The following is a 17025-nucleotide window of genomic DNA, read 5'->3' on the forward strand; positions in this document are numbered from 1 at the left end:
ATTGCGGCCGCTGCTCGGGCTGTATCCCAGCCGCCGCTCGGGCTGTATCCCAGCCGCCACTCGGGCTGTATCCCAGCCGCCGCTCGGCTGCTGGATTGCGGCCGTCGCTCGGGCCGTGTCTCGTTCACCGCTCGGGCTCTGGATTGCGTCCGCCGCTCGTGCCGTGTCTCATTCACCGCTCGGGCTGTATCCCAGCCGCCGCTCGGGCCCTGGATTGCGGCCGTCACTCGGGCTGTATCCCAGCCGCCGCTCGGGCTGTCTCCCAGCCGCCGCTCGGGCCCTGGATTGCGGCTGTCACTCGCGCTGAATCCCAGCCGCCGCTCGGGCCCTGGATTGCGTTTGCCGCTCGGTGCCTCGTTCTCCTGGTTTTTCCCCGGGTTTATTCCTTTCCTTCTTCTGTCCCTTTGCTTTGTTTCTTTCTGCTGTTATCCACAGATTTTTTTTTTTTTTTTTTTCTGTCGGCTTTGGTGTTCTCTTTGGCGGTCTTTTCCTTCCTTACTTAATCTAGACTTACCTAAACTTCAACTTCAACTTCACTAAACTAAACTAACTTAACTAAAAATAGATTTAACTTTTAAACTTTATTAAAACTTGAAATGAAACTTTTTTCCCCACTTTAAACACTAAAAACACTAAAACTTCAGCAACCCATCTTCAGCGTGCTTGTATCTTCCCCTCCCCCGCTCCTCCATGAGGGGATCCGTTTTGTGGCCCCGCACATGCTTCCGTAACAGGACTGTCCCTGGGGCGGAGAGCCACGAGGGTAGGGATACTCCTGAGGTTGATTTGCGGGGAAAACAAACATCTTCTCGTGAGGAGTGGCGTTAGTAGCAGTACACAGTAGCGACCTTATCGAGTGGAGTACATCTGGGAGGACCTCCTGCCAGCGGGAGATGGGGAGGCCTTTAGACCTTAGTGCTAAGGTGACCGCCTTCCACACTGTCGCGTTCTCCCTCTCCACTTGCCCATTACCCCGGGGGTTATAACTAGTGGTCCGACTCATGGCTATCCCCTTTGACAGCAGGTATTGGCGCAGTTCATTGCTCATGAACGACGCCCCCCCTGTCAGTGTGGATGTAGTTGGGCATGCCGAACGTGCAAAACAGGTAGCCGAGGCACTTGATGACCGTGGCACTGGTCATATCTGGGCAGGGGTAGGCAAATGGGAAGCGGGAGTACTCGTCCACAATGTTGAGGAAGTACACATTGCGGTCGGTGGAGGGGAGTGGTCCCTTGAAATCTAAGCTCAGGCGCTCGAATGGCCATGTAGCTTTGATCAGGTGGGCTCGGTCGGGCCTGAAAAAACGGGGCTTGCATTCCGCACAAGTGCGGCAGTCCCTGGTCATAGACCGGACCTCCTCAATGGAATAGGGCAGGTTACGGGATTTTATAAAGTGGAGTAGCCGGGTGACCCCCGGGTGGCAGAGGCCATTGTGGAGGCCCTGTAGCCTGTCCCCCTGGATGCTGGCACACATCCCTCATGATAGGGCGTCGGGGGATTCGTTGAGGGCCCCCGGCCTATATATTATGTCGTACTCCAACGTGGAGAGTTCGATCCACCACCTGAGAATTTTGTCGTTCTTGATCTTCCCCCTCTGTTTGTTGTTAAACATGAAGGCTACCGACCGCTGGTCAGTAAGCAGGGTGAAGCGTTTGCCGGCTAGGTAGTGCCTCCAGTGCCGCACTGCCTCCACTATGGCCTGGGCCTCCTTCTCTACCGATCTCTGGCCCTTGGAGGGTTCTTGAGATAAAGGCTACGGGCCGCCCATCCTGGTTGAGGTTGGCTGCTAAAGCGAAGTCGGACGCATCGCTTTCGACCTGGAAAGGGATGTTTTCATCCACTGCCCGCAGCACGGCCTTCTCAATGTTGTGTTTAATGCTGTTGAAGGCGGCGTGGGCCTCGGCCGTGAGCGGGAAGGACGTTGATTTCAGGAGGGGACGGGCCTTGTCGGAATAATTGGGGACCCATTGGGCGTAATAGGAGAAGAACCCCAGGCACCTTTTCAGGGCCTTGGGGGTGTTTGGTAGGGGTAGCTCCCATAGGGGGCGCAATCGGTCGGGGTCCGGACCGATTTCCCCATTTTCCACCACGCAGCCCAGGATACAGAGGCGCGTGGTGCTAAAGACACACTTATCCTTGTTGTAGGTGAGATTGAGTCTGAGGGCGGTTTTCAGAAATCTTGCGAGGTTCGAGTCGTGGTCTTGCTGGTCGTGGCCACAGATGGTGACGTTGCCTAGGTATGGGTAGGTGGCTGTTAACTGGTTCTCATCGACCATGCGGTCCATCTCCCGCTGGAAGACCGAGACCCCGCTCGTTACCCCAAAGGGGACTCTGAGGAACTGGTAGAGACGTCCGTTCACCTCGAAGGCGGTGTATGGATGGTCCTCCAGCCTAATGGGGAGCTGGTGGTATGCCGACTTTAGTTCGATGGTGGAAAACACCCGATATTGCGCGATTTGGTTAACCATATCCGCTATGCGGGGCAGAGGGTAGGCATCTAGCTGGGTGTATAGATTAACCGTCTGGCTATAATCTATCACCATCCGCTTCTTTTCACTACCCTTAACTACTACTAACTGGGCACGCCACGGGCTGGTACTGCATTCGTGATACCTTCCCACTTGAGTCTTTCTACTTCCGACGCAATGAACCGTCTGTCCTCCCAGCTGTACCGCCTACTCTTGGTCGCTATGGGTCGACAGTTGGGTGCGAGGTTGGCGAACAGAGGGCGGCTTGACCTTCAGGGTAGCCAGACCGGACACTGTGGGGCGGCTGGGACCCACCGTAGGTAAGCGTGATACTTTGGTGGCATTGTGATGCGCTATCAGGGTCACGGGGCCCAGGCCTGCCGTCTGCTGGGGCTGGATATCGGATCGTGGGGGGGTTGGTAGTGGGTAGTGGGTTACTGCGGCCCCCGAGGGTGCGAGGTCTCTTATGGAGACTGTGTCCTCCTGCCCGTCCGGGTACGCAATGTAAGCATACTGGGGGTTGGCATGGAGGAGGTCGACCCTCTCGACCAGGGGTCCGTTTTATGGGTCCTCGCGTGTCTTCTCAGTAGGACCGGCCCTGGGGACGTCAGCCATGGCGGTAGCGGTGTCCCCGATGTGGACTTCCTTGGGAAGACAAACATTTTCTCATGAGGGGTGGCGTTAGTGGCAGTGCAGAGCAGTGACCGAATAGAGTGGAGTGCATCGGGTAGCACATCCTGCCAGCGGGAGGTCGGAAGGCCCCTAGACTTTAAGGCTAGCAGGGCGGCCTTCCAAACTGTCGCATTCTCTCTTTCCACCTGTCGGTTCCCCCGGGGGTTGTAACTGGTGGTCCTGCTTGTGGCAATACCCCTAGCTAGCAGGTACTGACGGAGTTCGTCGCTCATAAATGATGAGCCCCGGTTGCTATGGATATAGCTGGGGAAACCGAACAGGATGAAGAGGTCGTTCAGACATTTAATGACCGTGGCACTGGTCACGTCCGGGCAGGGGATGGCGAACGGGAAATGGGAGTACTCATCAATAATATTGAGGAAGTACACATTGCGGTCGGAGGAGGGGAGAGGCCCTTTAAAATCAACGCTCAGGCGCTCGAAGGGGAGAGTGGCTTTTATCAGGTGAGCCCTGTCTGGTCTATAAAAGTGCGGTTTGCACTCAGCGCAGACTTGGCAGTTCCTGGTCATGGTCCTGACCTCCTCAATGGAGTAAGGCAGGTTGCGGGCCTTGATGAAGTGGAAGAACCTGGTGACCCCCGGGTGGCAGAGGTCATTGTGGAGGGCCCGCAGTCTATCGATCTGCACGATGGCGCAGGTGCCACGTGATAGAGCATCCGGGGGTTCATTGAGCTTCCCGGGCCGGTACAAGATCTCATAATTGTAGGTGGAAAGTTCGATTCTCCACCTCAAGATCTTGTCGTTTTTGATTTTGCCCCTCTGCTTGTTGTTAAACATGAAAGCAACTGAACGCTGGTCAGTGAGCAGGGTAAATCGTTTTCCGGCCAGGTAGTGCCTCCAATGACGCACAGCCTCCACAATAGCCTGGGCCTACTTCTCAACAGCGGAGTGTCTGGTCTCCGGGCCCTGGAGGGTTCATGAAAAGAAGGCCACGGGTCTCCCCGCCTGATTGAGGGTAGCGGCCAGGGCAAAGTCTGACGCATCGCTTTCCACCTGGAAGGGGATGGATTCGTCCACTGCGTGCATGGTGGCTTTGGCAATGTCTTCCTTGATACGGAGGAAGGCTAAGCGGGCCTCTGCCGTCACAGGAAAAGAGGTGGACTTGATCAGCGAATGGGCCTTGTCTGCATAGTAGGGGACCCACTGGGCGTAATACGAGGAAAAACCCTAGGCACCTCTTCAGGGCCTTGAGGCAGTGGGGCATCCGGTCGGGGTCGGGGCCGATGACTCCGTGTTCCACAACACAGCCAAGGATGGCGAGGTGGGTTGTGCGGAATATGCACTTCTCCTTGTTATACATCAGGTTGAGGAGTTTGGCGGTGCAGAGGAATTTTTCGAGGTTTGCGTCATGGTCCTGCAAGTCATGGCCGCAGATGGTCACATTGTCCAGATATGGGAAAGTGGCCTGCAACGCATTTTGATCGACCATCCAGTCCATCTCCCTTTGGAAGACGGAGACCCCGTTGGTGACGCCAAAGGGAACCCTAAGGAAGTGATAGAGGCGGCCGTTTGCCTCAAAGGCAGTATACTGGCGGTCCTCAGGGCGGATAGGGAGCTGGTGGTATGCTGATTTCAAGTCAATGGTTGAGAAGACGCGGTACTGCGCGATCTGCTTGACCATATCAGCAATGCGGGGGAGTGGGTAAGTGTCCAGCAGGGTGTAGCGATTTATTGTCTGGCTGTAGTCGATGACCAGGCGCTGCTTCTCGCCGGTCTTAATGACCACAACCTGGGCTCGCCAGGGGCTGGTGCTGCCCTCAATAATCCCTTCCTTCAGGAGCCGCTGCACTTTGGTTTTAATGAAAACCCTGTCCCCCGGCACTGTATCGCCTGCTCTTTGTGGCGATGGGCTTACAGTCTGGGGTGAGGTTAGCAAACAGTGGGGGGGGGGGGGTGACTCTGAGTGTGGAGAGGTTGCACCTGGTGCGCGGCGGGCAATTTGGAAGCTGCTGGCTGCGGACTGAGCGTGGGGGGAGGGGTCCACCGTACGCCATCGTAACACTTTTAAAGTGGCACTGAAAATCTAACCCCAGTAGAACGGCAGTGCAGAGGTCGGGCAGGACCAGAAGTTTAAAATTATTGTACACAGTCCCGTCTACTACGAGTGTCACCATGCAGTAGCCGCCAATGTCCGCCGACTGGGACTCGGAGGCCATAGAAATCTGCTGGTGCGCAGGCAGGACTGGGAGAGAGCAACGCCGCACCGTGTCGGGGTGGATGAAGCTCTCCGTGCTCCCAGAGTCAAAAAGGCAGATTGTTTCGTGACCATTGACCTTTATGTCCATTGTGGAACTGGCCAGCTGGTGCGGTCTCGCTTGGTCCAGTGTAACGGAGGCCAGCATAGGAGTCGGTGTGTCACTGCGGGTATCAGATGAGGCGGTGTTGGGGGCCTGCTGCGTCCCGGCTGTCGTCCAAGATGGCAGCGTCCATGATCCCCATGTGGCTGGAGGCATCCAAAATGGCTGCTGTTCCGGTGGTTCGCACATGGCTGGGGAGGCCCAAGATGTTGGCCCGCACGGCCCACACGTGGCACTGCTGGGGTTCGGGGTGGCATTGGCCCTGCAGACGCTGGCGTAGTGTCCCTTCTTCCCGCAGCCCGAGCAGATCGCATTTTTCGCCGGGCAGCGCGCTCTGGGGTGTTTGGCCTGGCCACAGAAGTAGCATTTCTGGCCTTGGGGCACTGCTGTCTGGCCTTGGGACACTGCTGCGGTAGTTGGGACACTGCTGCGGTAGTTGGGCCGTTGCTGGGGTGGCACAGCGCTATGAGACGGTCCTACCGTGTCCCAGGCTGTCATTCCCTGCGGCGTCCACGGTGCAGAGGAGTAGGCATCCATGCCCCGGTAGGCTGCGTCCAATGATAGTGCGAGTTCAGAGGCCTTGGTGAGGTCGAGGTCACTCTGCTCCAACAGTCGCTGTCGGGTGTAATTGGACCTGTGGCCCGCTACAAAAGCGTCCCGGATAAGTTTCTCTGTGTACACAGCGGCCTTTACATCCTTACAACCACAGGCCCGGCCAAGCACAGACAGTGCCTGAAGGTATTCCTCGGTCGATTCCCCAGGTTGTTGTTTACGACTCCCCAGAAGGTGCCTGGCGTACACTTCGTTCACTGGGCGCGTGTACTGGTCCTTGAGCTTGCTAGCATCCGCGTACGAGGTCGCGTCTTGGATGACCGAGTACACTCGGTGGTTCACTTTGGAGGTCAGGACATCCAGTTTGTCCTCGTCCGATTTGACTGTTTCAGCGGAGGCGATCAGGAATTTTTCAAAGCACCTCAGCCAGTGAGTAAACTTGGTGGATGTATCCGCCTCCCGATGGTCTAAGTCTAGGCATGCTGGTGTGAGGATCTTCTCCATTATAAAAATCTTGTTAATAAAATTGATGCGCTACCAATAACTCAAAAGACTGAGATTAAGCGAGTAATTAACAGGCTTTTATTAACAAGAGAATGAAGGTGTGCCACGAGTGGTCGACCAGTCCAGAATACAAAGGGGCTGTGGAGCAGTCACCTTTATACCTGGATTCGTTGGAGGAGTCAGCCCAGGCATGTACACAGTGGAATACAAACAGTGGTTTACCACACACTGGAAGTCCAGACCCAAGATCACGCTCAGAGATCTGGCATTATCAATAGTTTAAAATCTCTGTAATCATTGCCTTTTACCGACAACATAACCGTGCAGAAACGTGTAATTTTTGAGGTATGAGTCTTATCGGCCATGGCGATTTTGCCCTGTGTGGGGACTATCGTTATTGAAAGTCGTTTTACCAGGCTAGGATGAATAAAGCTTTCGGTGCTCCCACAGTCAATCAAGCATTTAACCTTGTTCCCGTTTACCTCTGTCCATCATCGATTTAGACAACGGATGCGGCCTGGACTGATCCACTGTGATCGAGGCCACCAGTGGGTCCTGGAGGTCCGTGTAGTCGGGGCAAGATGGTGGACTCCATGAGGGTGGACAAGATGGCTTCCAAGATGGCCGCTCCCACGGTGTGCACGCGGCGGTGGTGGAGTTGGAGGCGGGGTTTCCTCTGCAGACTTTGCTCTTTCTCTGGCTCTCTCTCTGTCTCTCTCTGGCTCTCTCTGGCTCTCTCTCTGGCTCTCTCGCTCTCTCTCTGGCTCTCTGGCTCTCTGGCTCTCTCGCTCTCTCTCTGACTCTCTCGCGCTCTCTCTCTGGCTGGCTCTCTGGCGCTCTCTCTCTGGCGCTCTCTCTCTGGCTCTCTCTCGCTCTCTCTCTCGCTCTCTCTGGCTCTCTCGCTCTCTCTCGCTCTCTCTCTGGCTCTCGCTCTGTCTCTGGCTCTCTCGCGCACTCTCTCTGGCTGGCTCTCTCGCGCTCTCTCTCTGGCTCTCTCTCGCGCTCTCTGGCTCTCTCTCTCTGGCTCTCTCTCTGGCTCGCTCTCTCTGGCTCGCTCTCTCTCTGGCTCTCTCTCTGGCTCTCTCTCTGGCTCTCTCGCTCTCTCTCTGGCTCTCTCTGGCTCTCTCTGGCTCTCTCTCTGGCTCTCTCTCTGGCTCTCTCTCTGGCTCTCTCTCTGGCTCTCTCTCTCGCTCTCTCTCTCTCTCTCTCTCGCTCTCTCTGTCTCTCTGGCTCTCTCGCTCTCTGGCTCTCGCTCTCTCTCGCTCTCTCTCTGGCTCTCTCGTGCTCTCTCTCTGGCTGGCTCTCTGGCGCTCTCTCTCTGGCGCTCTCTCTCTGGCGCTCTCTCTCTGGCGCTCTCTCTCTGGCTCTCTCTCTGGCTCTCTCTCTCGCGCTCTCTCTCGCGCTCTCTCTCTGGCTCTCTCTCTGGCTCTCTCTGGCTCTCTCGCTCTCTCTCTCGCTCTCTCTCTCGCTCTCTCGCTCTCTCTCGCTCTCTGGCTCTCGCTCTGTCTCTGGCTCTCTCGCGCACTCTCTCTGGCTGGCTCTCTCGCGCTCTCTCTCTGGCTCTCTCGCGCTCTCTCGCTCTCTCTCTGGCTCTCGCTCTCTCGCTCTCTCTCTCGCTCTCTCTCTCGCTCTCTGGCTCTCTCTCTCGCTCTCTCTCGCTCTCTCTCTCGCTCTCTCTCGCTCTCTCTCTGGCTCTCTCGCTCTCTCGCTGGCTCTCTCGCTCTCTCTCTCGCTCTCTCTCTGGCTCTCGCTCTGTCTCTGGCTCTCTCGCGCACTCTCTCTGCCTGGCTCTCTCGCGCTCTCTGGCTCTCTCTCTCGCGCTCTCTCGCTCTCTCTCTCGCGCTCTCTCGCTCTCTCTGGCTCTCGCGCTCTCTCTCTCGCTCTCTCTCTCGCTCTCTCTCTCGCTCTCTCTCTGGCTCTCTCGCTCTCTCTCTGGCTCTCTCGCTCTCTCTCTGGCTCTCTCGCTCTCTCTCTGGCTCTCTCGCTCTCTCTCTGGCTCTCTCGCTCTCTCTCTGGCTCTCGCGCGCTCTCTCTCTGGCTCTCTGGCGCTCTCTCTCTGGCTCTCTGGCGCTCTCTCTCTGGCTCTCTGGCGCTCTCTCTCTGGCGCTCTCTCTCTGGCGCTCTCTCTCTGGCGCTCTCTCTCTGGCGCTCTCTCTCTCTGGCTCTCTCTCTCTCTCTCTGGCTCTCTCGCGCTCTCTCTCTGGCTCTCTCGCGCTCTCTCTCTGGCTCTCTCGCGCTCTCTCTCTGGCTCTCTCGCGCTCTCTCTCTGGCTCTCTCGCGCTCTCTCTCTGGCTCTCTCGTGCTCTCTGGCTCTCTCGCTCTCTCTCTGGCTCTCTCTCTCACGCTCTCTCTCTGGCTCGCTCTCTCGCGCTCTCTCTCTGGCTCGCTCTCTCGCGCTCTCTCTCTGGCTCGCTCTCTCGCTCTCTGGCTCTCTGGCTCTCTCTCTCGCGCTCTCTCTCTGGCTCTCTCTCTCGGGCTCTCTCGCTCTCTCTCTCGGGCTCTCTCTCTCGCTCTCTCTCTCGCTCTCTCTCTCGCTCTCTCTCTCGCTCTCTCGCTCGCTCTCTCGCTCGCTCTCTCGCTCGCTCTCTCTCTCGCTCTCTCTGGCTCTCTCGCTCTCTGGCTCTCTCGCTCTCTCGCTCTCTGGCTCTCTCGCGCTCTCTCTCTGGCTCTCTCTCTGGCGCTCTCTCTCTGGCGCTCTCTCTCTGGCGCTCTCTCTCTGGCGCTCTCTCTCTGGCGCTCTCTCTCTGGCTCTCTCTCTCTGGCGCTCTCTCTCTGGCGCTCTCTCTCTGGCTCTCTCGCGCTCTCTCTCTGGCTCTCTCGCGCTCTCTCGCGCTCTCTCTCTGGCTCTCTCGCGCTCTCTCTCTGGCTCTCTCGCGCTCTCTCTCTGGCTCTCTCGCGCTCTCTCTCTGGCTCTCTCGCGCTCTCTCTGGCTCTCTCGCGCTCTCTCTCTGGCTCTCTCGCTCTCTCTGGCTCTCTCTCTCGCGCTCTCTCTCTGGCTCTCTCTCTCGCGCTCTCTCTCTGGCTCGCTCTCTCGCGCTCTCTCTCTGGCTCGCTCTCTCGCGCTCTCTCTCTGGCTCGCTCTCTCGCTCTCTGGCTCTCTCGCTCTCTCTCTGGCGCTCTCTCTCTGGCTCTCTCTCTCGGGCTCTCTCGCTCTCTCTCTCGGGCTCTCTCTCTCGCTCTCTCTCTCGCTCTCTCTCTCGCGCTCTCTCTCTCGCTCTCTCTCTCGCTCTCTCTGGCTCTCTCGCTCTCTGGCTCTCTCGCTCTCTGGCTCTCTCGCTCTCTCGCTCTCTGGCTCTCTGGCTCTCTGGCTCTCTCGCGCTCTGGCTCTCTCGCGCTCTCTCTCTGGCTCTCTCTCTCGCGCTCTCTCTCTGGCTCGCTCTCTCGCGCTCTTTCTCTGGCTCGCTCTCTCTCGCTCTCTCTCTCGCGCTCTCTCTCGCGCTCTCTCTCTGGCTCTCTCTCTCGGGCTCTCTCGCTCGCTCGCTCTCTCGCTCGCTCGCTCTCTCGCTCTCTCTCTCGCTCTCTCTCTCGCTCGCTCTCTCGCTCGCTCTCTCGCTCGCTCGCTCTCTCGCTCGCTCTCTCGCTCGCTCTCTCGCTCGCTCGCTCTCTCTCTCTCTCGCTCTCTCTCTGGCTCTCTCGCTCTCTGGCTCTCTGGTTCTCTCTGGCTCTCTGGTTCTCTCGCTCTCTGGCTCTCTCGCTCTCTCGCTCTCTGGCTCTCTGGCTCTCTGGCTCTCTCGCTCTCTGGCTCTCTGGCTCTCTGGCTCTCTCGCTCTCTCGCGCTCTGGCTCTCTGGCTCTCTGGCTCTCTCGCTCTCTCGCGCTCTGGCTCTCTCGCTCTCGCGCTCTGGCTCTCTCGCTCTCGCGCTCTGGCTCTCTCTGTCCCGCGCTCTCTCTCTGTCCCGCGCTCTCTCTCTGTCCCTCCCCCCCCTCTGTCCCTCCCCCCCCTGTCCCTCACCCCCCCCCTGTCCCTCCCGAGAGAGCGGGGCAGTTGGATTAGTTTGGGGATTGATACAGGGCAATCAGGAGAGAGCGAGGCATTGGGAATAGTTTGGGATTGATACAGGGCTGTGGGGAGAGATCAGGGCAGTGTGATTAGTTTGGCATTGATACAGGGTTATGGGGAGAGAGCGGGGCACTGCGATAGGTTTGCGATTGATACACGGCTATCGGGAGTGGGCGGGGCAGTGGGATTAGGTTGGGATTGATACAGGGCTATGTGGAGTGAGCGAGGCAGTGGGATTAGTTTGGGATTGATACAGGGCTATGGGGAGAGAGCGGGGCAGTGTGATTAGTTTGGGATTTATACAGGGCTATGGGGAGAGAGCGGGGCAGTGTGATTAGTTTGAGATTTATACAGGGCTATGGGGAGAGAGCGGGGTAGTGTGATTAGTTTGGGATTGATACAGGGCTATGGGGAGATAGTGGTGCAATGGGATTAGTTTGGATATAACAGGGCTATGGGGAGAAAGCAGGGCAGTGGGCTTATATGGGGGATTGATACAGGGCTATGGGGAGAGAGTGGAGCAGTGGGATTTGTTTGGATATAACACAGGGCTATGGGGAGAAAGCTGGCAGTGTAATTTGTTTGGATATAACACAGGGCTATGGGGAGAAAGCGGGCAGTGGGCTTACGTTGGGGTTTGATGCCCCCCTCTCTCTAACCCAGGGGTCACTGGACAGTGATCAGGAGCATGAACCCTGGCTGATTTCCCCTCTCTCTCTAACCCAGGGGTCACTGGACTGTGATCAGGAGCAGGAACCCTGGCTGATTTCCCCTCTCTCTCTAACCCAGGGGGTCACTGGACTGTGATCAGGAGCAGGAACCCTGGCTGATTTCCCCTCTCTGTCTAACCCAGGGGTCACTGGACTGTGATCAGGAGCAGGAACCTAGGCTGATTTCACCTGTCTCTCTAACCTAGGTGTCACTGGACTGTGATCAGGAGCATGAACCCAGGCTGATTTCCCTCTCTCTCAACCAGGGGTCACTGGGCAGTTATCAGGAGCAGGAACCCTGGCTGATTTCCTTCTCTGTCTAACCCAGGGGTCACTGGGCAGTGACCAGGAGCAGGAACCCTGGCTGATTTCCCCTCTCACTATCCCAGGGGTCACTGGGCAGTGATCAGGAGCACGAACCCTGGCTGATTTCCCCTCTATCTCTAACCCAGGGGTCACTGGACAGTGATCAGGAGCAGGAACCCTGGCTGATTTCCCCTCTCTAACTCAGGGGTCACTGGACAGTGATCAGGAGCAGGAACCCTGGCTGATTTCCCCTCTCTCTAACCCAGGGGTCACTGGACAGTGATCAGGAGCAGGAACTCTGGCTGATTTCCCCTCTCTCTAACCCAGGGGTCACTGGACAGCGATCAGGAGCAGGAACCCTGGCTGATTCCCCCTCTCTCTAACCCAGGGGTCACTGGACAGCGATCAGGAGCAGGAACCCTGGCTGATTCCCCCTCTCTCTAACCCAGGGGTCATTGGGCAGTGATCAGGAGCAGGAAGCCTGGCTGATTTCCCCTCTCTCTAACACAGAGGTCACTGGATAGTGATCAGGAGTGGGATAAGCGTGGGATTGATCCGGGGCTATAGGGAGTGAGCGTGGCATTGGGATTATTTTGTGATTGATACAGGGCTATGGGGAGAGAGCGGGGCAGTGGGATTTGTTTGGATATAACACAGGGCTATGGGGAGAAAGCAGGGCAGTGGGCTTACGTTGGGGATTGATACAGGGCTATGGGGAGAAACCGGGGCAGTGGGATTTGTTTGGGATTGATACAGGGCTATGGGGAGAAAGCGGGGCAGTGGGATTAGTTTGGATATAACACAGGGCTATGGGGAGAAAGCGGGCTGTGGGATTTGTTTGGATCTAACACTGGGCTATGGGGAGAGAGCGGGGCAGTGGGATTTGTTTGGGATTGATACAGGGCTATGGGGAGGGAGCGGGGCAGTCTGATTAGTTTGGGATTGATACAGGACTATGGGGAGAGAGCGGGTCTTTGGGATTAGTTTTGGATTGATACAGGACTATGGGGAGAGAGCGGGGCAGTGGGATTTGTTTGGGATTGATACAGGGCTATGGAGAGAAAGCAGGGCAGTGGGATTAGTTTGGGATTGATACATGGCTATCGGGAGAGATCGGGGCAGTGGGATTAGTTTGGGATTGATACAGGGCTATCGGGAGAGAACGAGGCATTGGGAAAAGTTTGGGATTCATACCGGGCTATCGGGAGAGAGCGGGGCAGTTGCATTAGTTTGGGATTGATACAGGGCTAGGGGAGTAAGCTGGGCATTGCGATTAGTTTGAGATTGATACAGGGCTATGGTGTTTTTTATATTCAACATGTCCTGTGCTTGAAGTCTCTGACCTTGGCCAGACATTGTTTAAGCATTTCATTGTCTTGGGCTGTTTACTATGAACACCTTTACCTGTTTCTGATCTACACAGGATGCAACAGATCAGAAAAACCTCCATTCAACAATGCAATTTCGGGTCTCTGCAAAGACATCATACTGTTCCACAATGCAGGAATGTATCAAACAGCTTTTGATCCCATAAGCTGAGATCAACTTTAACCATTCAAACCTTTCAGCTAAATAAGCTTCTAGATTCCGAGCCACAAATTGAATCATTTAAGACATAAAGAATGTCACAGAAATGTGATTTATTGCTGTTATTTTACAACTTACAAATATACACACAATTTGTGTCACTGAATTATAAACAAAAAGCAGGCAAAGCTATGACTTTACAGAAATAAACACTTGATTTTCTTCCTGGACAGCAAAATCAGTCAGACTGACTTGCAAATGTTTACTGATATGTTGACGTAAAGATGTATAATTTACCAATTTCGCTTCTAATGTTTTTCTCTCAAACATTCTCCACAATATTAATCCCTGCTCTTGTCACAGGGAGTGTTGAATTATTTTAGGTACTTCGCAATTAAAAGCAGGAAACAAACTTCATTATACTCACAAATTTTAATCTCCTATTTCAAACATTCAAACCAAATCGAATTGTACGTTATCACTTTAATCAAAGTATTTTCTGTGTCTCTCTCAATAAACAAAGAGTGGTTTCTTCTAAAGTAGCTTCCTGCAATTTTTATACATCATTACATAACTCTTGCTTCAATTAACACTCCACTAAATGTATAAGAGGATATCTATATTTACGTTATTCCTGCGACTTGTTAGGACGATCGAAGGACAGACATTATAAAATGGTTTGTGTTTTTCCCCTTTCTTGGTTCTCTTCCTAAATGTCTTAATGGTATATTTTTTAAAAGTCATTAAAAAGTAATATGTAACTCCTACAAATCCTCCCCTACCTTCCCCCTCCTCAACACCATGATTGCTTGTTTGTGTAAAGCTACTCACTTCAGTCAATCACTCAAAATCAAATCTTGAGATATTTCAATTTGAAAACATTTTAACCATTTCCGAGCTCTTTAAAAGCGTTTGGACTTCAAGACCTGGTTGAAACTTGTTTAGGTGAGGGGAAAATTGGCTTTTGCTTCAGTCTCTTCCAAAATCATGTTCGAAACTCAGCGGGGAAAAGTGTTTTTTACACTCATTTTTGGTGAAAAGTTCATTAAAAATCTTTAAATTCTTTCAAGTCTCACTGCAGCTTTGACAGAAGAAGTTGCTCCAAGTTTCTTCTTCCACCTTCAATGCTGTCGTTAAACATCCGACAAAATAAAGTCTAACTCCAAACGGAGCTCCAATCAGAAAGTGAATAAAGTGGTTAAACTTCCTAAGAAGGCGGCGAGGTTATCTATCCCCAGCCTTGGCGATGAGTTGGGATCAGTTTTTGGAGAGGTTGTTTCTGCTTTTTCTGTTGCCGTTCCCTCCGTGTCTCAGACCCTGAAGTACAAACGGAGGCACAAACTATTTCCCTTTCTCGCAACATGATTTAAATAACCCTGGCTGATTTCCCTCTCTCTCTAACCCAGGGGTCGCTGGGCAGTGATCAGGAGCAGGAACCCTGGCTGATTTCCCCTCTCTAACCCAGGTGTCACTGGGCAGTGATCAGGAGCAGGATCCCGGGCTGATTTCCCCTCTCTCTAACCCAGGGGTCACTGGACTGTGATCAGGAGCAGCAACCCTGGCTGATTTCCCCTCACTCTCTAACCCAGGGGTCACTGGACTGTGATCAGGAGCAGGAACCCAGGCTGATTTCACCTGTCTCTCTAAGCCAGGGGTCACTGGACTGTGATCAGGAGCACGAACCCTAGCGGATTTCCCTCTCTCTGTAAGCAGGGGTCACTGGGCAGTTATCAGGACCAGGAACCCTGGCTGATTCCCTTCTCTGTCTAACCCAGGGGTCACTGGGCAGTGATCAGGAGCAAAAACCCTGGCTGATTTCCCCTCTCACTAACCCAGGGGTCACTGGGCAGTGATCAGGAGCAGGAACCCTGCCTGATTTCCCCTCTCTCTAACTCAGGGGTCACTGGACAGTGATCAGGAGCAGGAACCCTGGCTGATTTCCCTCTCTCTCTAACCCAGGATTCACTGGGCAGAGATCAGGAGCAGCTACCCCGGCTGATTTCCCCCTCTCTCTAAACTAGGGGTCACTGGGCAGTGATCAGGAGCAGGAACCCTGGCTGATTTCCCATCTCTCTCTAACACAGGGGTCACAGGACAATGATCAGGAGCAGGAATCCTGGCTGATTTCCCCTCTCTCTAACACAGGGGTCACTGGATAGTGACCAGAGCGGGATAATCTTGGGATTGATCCGGGGCTATGAGGAGCGAGCATGGCAGTGGGATTAGTTTGTGATTGATACAGGGCTAGAGGAGAGAGCGGGGCATTGGGATTAGTTTGGGATTGATACAGGGCTATGGGGAGATAGTGGTGCAATGGGATTAGTTTGGATATAACAGGGCTATGGGGAGAAAGCAGGGCAGTGGGCTTATATGGGGGATTGATACAGGGCTATGGGGAGAGAGCGGAGCAGTGGGATTTGTTTGGATATAACACAGGGCTATGGGGAGAAAGCTGGCAGTGTAATTTGTTTGGATATAACACAGGGCTATGGGGAGAAAGCGGGCAGTGGGCTTACGTTGGGGTTTGATGCCCCCCTCTCTCTAACCCAGGGGTCACTGGACAGTGATCAGGAGCATGAACCCTGGCTGATTTCCCCTCTCTCTCTAACCCAGGGGTCACTGGACTGTGATCAGGAGCATGAACCCTGGCTGATTTCCCCTCTCTCTAACCCAGGGGTCACTGGACAATGATCAGGAGCAGGAAACTTGGCTGATTTCCCCTCTCTCTCTAACCCAGTGGACACTGGATAGTGATCAGGAGCAGGAACCCTGGCTGGTTTCCCCTCTCTCTCACTCACGGCTCACTGGACAGTGATCAGGAGCTGGAACCCTGGCTGATTTCCCCTCTCTCTAACCCAGGGGACACTGGGCAATGATCAGGAGCAGGAACCCTGGCTGATTTCCCCTCTCTCTCTAACCCAGGGGTCACTGGACAGTGATCAGGAGCAGGAACACAGGCTGATTTCCCCTCTCTTTGTAAGCCAGGGGTCGCTGGGCATTGATCAGGAGCAGGAACCCAGGCTGATTTCCCTCTCTCTCTAAGCCAGGGGTCACTGGGCAGTGATCAGGAGCAGGAACCCAGGCTGATTACCCCTCTCTCTCTAACCCAGGTGTCACTGGACTGTGATCAGGAGCAGGAACCCTGGCTGATTTCCCCTCTCTGTCTAACCCAGGGGTCACTGGACTGTGATCAGGAGCAGGAACCTAGGCTGATTTCACCTGTCTCTCTAACCTAGGTGTCACTGGACTGTGATCAGGAGCATGAACCCTAGCTGATTTCCCTCTCTCTGTAACCAGGGGTCACTGGGCAGTTATCAGGAGCAGGAACCCTGGCTGATTTCCTTCTCTGTCTAACCCAGGGGTCACTGGGCAGTGATCAGGAGCAGGAATCCTGGCTGATTTCCCCTCTCTCTAACACAGGGGTCACTGGATAGTGACCAGAGCGGGATAATCTTGGGATTGATCCGGGGCTATGAGGAGCGAGCATGGCAGTGGGATTAGTTTGTGATTGATACAGGGCTAGAGGAGAGAGCGGGGCATTGGGATTAGTTTGGGATTGATACAGGGCTATGGGGAGATAGTGGTGCAATGGGATTAGTTTGGATATAACAGGGCTATGGGGAGAAAGCAGGGCAGTGGGCTTATATGGGGGATTGATACAGGGCTATGGGGAGAGAGCGGAGCAGTGGGATTTGTTTGGATATAACACAGGGCTATGGGGAGAAAGCTGGCAGTGTAATTTGTTTGGATATAACACAGGGCTATGGGGAGAAAGCGGGCAGTGGGCTTACGTTGGGGTTTGATGCCCCCCTCTCTCTAACCCAGGGGTCACTGGACAGTGATCAGGAGCATGAACCCTGGCTGATTTCCCCTCTCTCTCTAACCCAGGGGTCACTGGACTGTGATCAGGAGCAGGAACCCTGGCTGATTTCACCTCTCTCTCTAACCCAGGGGTCACTGGAAAGTGAT

At 54.7% G+C, this 17025-nt stretch overlaps 1 long non-coding RNA gene across 3 annotated transcripts in view; it reads left to right on the forward strand.

Annotated features, from left to right (window-relative positions):
• LOC147093456 (uncharacterized) overlaps nt 1-13595 on the forward strand; it is a 59931-nt gene extending 46336 nt beyond the window's left edge. For all 3 annotated transcript variants that reach the window (XR_015074710.1, XR_015074709.1, XR_015074711.1), the window contains exon 3: nt 12953-13595. This is a non-coding gene — a long non-coding RNA (uncharacterized LOC147093456). The remainder of the gene's footprint in view (nt 1-12952) is intronic.
• Nucleotides 13596-17025: the final 3430 nt, after the last annotated feature.

The sequence above is a fragment of the Somniosus microcephalus genome, unplaced genomic scaffold (assembly GCF_052327205.1).
Source record: "Somniosus microcephalus isolate GS21.2 unplaced genomic scaffold, FLI_Smic_1.0 unresolved_chr1, whole genome shotgun sequence".
Classification (NCBI taxonomy): Eukaryota; Metazoa; Chordata; class Chondrichthyes; order Squaliformes; family Somniosidae; genus Somniosus; species Somniosus microcephalus.